Source organism: Papilio xuthus, unplaced genomic scaffold (genome assembly GCF_000836235.2).
Source record: "Papilio xuthus unplaced genomic scaffold, Pxut_1.1 DF827542.1, whole genome shotgun sequence".
Classification (NCBI taxonomy): domain Eukaryota; kingdom Metazoa; phylum Arthropoda; class Insecta; order Lepidoptera; family Papilionidae; genus Papilio; species Papilio xuthus.
This window is the reverse complement of record NW_013531107.1, coordinates 1,956,716-1,960,030: the sequence shown is the minus strand read 5'-3', so window position 1 is coordinate 1,960,030 and position 3,315 is coordinate 1,956,716.

Below are 3,315 nucleotides of genomic sequence, written 5' to 3'. Positions count from 1 at the left end.
AGACCATGTATTCTGGAGTTAATATAAAACATACAACATGCTTATCAAAATTAAAATTATTTATATATATACACATGGAAATTATTTATTGAAATCGGATCAAACGTATTTATACTTGTATCCGATGAACCCAAACTAATGAAGTTGTTTGCGGCAACTAGTGGGTTTTTTAATAAATTCGTGAGATATTTCATACGAAAATTAAAGTATTTAGTGAAATATGCAAAAAATACGATAAAAATATGTTTTCAGTTTATATGTCTACCCCAGTGATCCACTGAGGCAGGAAAAAAAAATCTGATTAATTATTAAATTGTACCCTGCTTAATGCAAATAGCAAATCTTCACAAACGTATATTTGCTTCAGACGCCTAAGGCCTGCGCCAGACAACTATGTCACAAAGCGCCTAGATTGAAACGAATAGTTTCATGATTAAAAACATCTGCTTCAACTGTACAATGATAATTAAATTCAATCTATAGATAAAGAACTCGACTAAGTTTTGTCTTATCCAAGTATTTCGTCCCATGCGGTTAAACGGCTTGGTTTGCTTGAAATAACTATAATCAAATTGAATAAGGTTTTGTAGGTGTTGAAGTAAAGAATATCTTATCATATATGTTTAAATAGCTTAAAATATATTATAGCTTATGTTATTTTGTGAACATAAACTAAATCCCGTATTGGTTTACAAACCGCAGAATTGTTAGTGCCTACCTTGTGTAAATATCCACCAATAATTTGATAGCTCGTTGAAGTACGCCGAAAACAGATTAAAGCAATTACGTTAAAATTAGTGGTGCGCCAAAACATATCCAATCCTTGCGTATAGTGTCCTATTGAATATTGTTGGAATATTATATATAATGAAAATATTCTAACATACTATTATGTTGGTACATGAATATGACGCCATAGTTCTAATGTTGGTACGTGAATATGATGCCATAGTTATTATGTTGGTATATGAATATGACGTTATAGCTATGAAAGTTTTCTCTGCCTACCTATACTATTTAAATTCAAAATTGTTCTTTATTAGCTTAAGTCGACGTAAAAAGCTTTTGGTGGCAAATATTATTTTGAGTACTATAGTACATTTCCTTACATTGGCCAATATCGTACTGGGATTTTTCAATTTCTAAATAATAAGAAATAAAGAAGTATGATAATCGTATATAGTAAAAAATATTTACAAATGCTAAGTAAAGGTATTTTAAGGTGAACGACTCCATCAATTTAATTTAAAGCCAATATTATTAATTTTTTTAAACATTGGTGTTCGCACACTACCAACATTAATATGAAAGGTAGGTAATTTAATTAAACGAAGTATTTCGTATTACATTCATCTTAATTACAACTTATTTCATAACAATGTTACCCTCCTTTGATTGTTTGATTTATAATTAAATATTAATGAACATACTGTTCGCAAACCGATAATTAATAAGAAATAATTAAGGGAATGTAACAAACAATCTCATCCAGTACTCATAGCAATTAATTGGCTTTAATATGAGATACTTTTAATATATTATACTCTGTTTGTATAAAAGTAATACGTTTCCATGTTTTGAAAAAATTAGGATACCTCTCTAGCGATTGGTTTCTCTGACCAAAATCTCTGTGTAAAACATATTGTCATCCCTGTTATTGTCTTTGACAAAACAGAGATGGACATAGATATACAGAAGCTTATGGTTAGTATTTTAACAGTTTTTTAATGTACTTGTTTATAATAATATCCATGCCTTATCTTTATCACTTTTTATATTATGTATGTAGTATCATTGCAAGGACGAGAGCTATAAAAAACCTAACAAAAAAAATCCACTACAGAATCTGAGAAGTTTTCTGTGCAAATGTTTAAAGCTATCCGTGAAATTCTATTCAAGATAAAAACTTCCTCGTTGAAGGTAAGTATTTCTTGGTAAAATGAAAGGTAATGTTTCTTGCTAATGGATTTACCTTTAACGTTTAAAAAAATAGTTCTTTGAAAAAATTCAAATAGATGTAAATTTCAGAAGTTCTGTTTCGTTAGAATTTTTGTTATGTTTTTTGGGTTAGATGATTTAGATTCTAATAAGCGAGCAATCGATTACATATAACTTTATTACTGTTATAAAAAAAAATCGACAACTTCACCTAATAAGACTACATCACACACACTCAGATTATCTTACTAATATTATAAATGCAGATGTTTGGATAGATGGAGGTATGTTTGAAGGTATCTCCAGAACAGCTGGACATTAATCTCGCTGAAATTTGGCATATACGTAGAACATAACCTTAAAGAACACATAGGTTACTAATTATGTTATTTTCATCTCTCGGGGATAGAGTCGCGTGCGACAGCTATAGTGAAATAAAAACGCTACAACAATAATTAATTATTTTTATTGATACATTTTATACAAATTATTTTATATTACAATGAATACAACAATTTCTATTTTTATACAATAATTAGATTTATAAGCCATGCGGATAAAATTAAATCAAAAATATAAATTAATGACACATGTTTACACTATCGGGATAAAAAGTATAATGTAAAAAGGTTGGTAACAAACTTAGTTGAGTTTCCATTGTACTAAGAAAATTACATTACATTTACATATTTTATTTATGAACAATTTATTAAATTCATACTTATAATACGATCGTCTTTTTGTTTTCTAATATTTAAAAAATATCTCGATAATTTTTTAAAATATTTATAAATTATTACAACACTAATTTAATTGATTTGAAACCGATAATAAAATATAATTAATTTGTTTTAATTTTTACAATTAAATAGGAAATACATGAATGTAACAAAATTAAAAAAAAACCAGGCCTCATGAAAATAAATCTATTTTCAAAATAATGAGCATTAAAATAAAACTTTTAAAAAATAATTTTAATCAAGGAAATAAGTATTCTGTATTTTAAGTACTTTTTTTCACAACAATTCGCTACTTATTTTATAATTTAGGAACACAAAAACATAAACTTTAAATAACAATATCGTATTAACAAAAATGATTCTCAAGGTGAAAATGATTTACCGTGGGTTTCTGACACCAAAATCTCTGTAAAATACATATTGTCATCCCTGTCATTATCTTTGAAAAAAACAGAGGCAACAATATATTTTGAACGGGGATCTTGGTCTGAGAAACTGATGGTTCATGTATTTAAATATGTTTCTACACTTTACAAAAAATTATCACAGTACGTTCTGAGCTTAACTTAAAGAAGAATTAACAATTTAACTGACTGATTATAAAGGATAGTAACCATACTCAGACACTTTTAGTGAT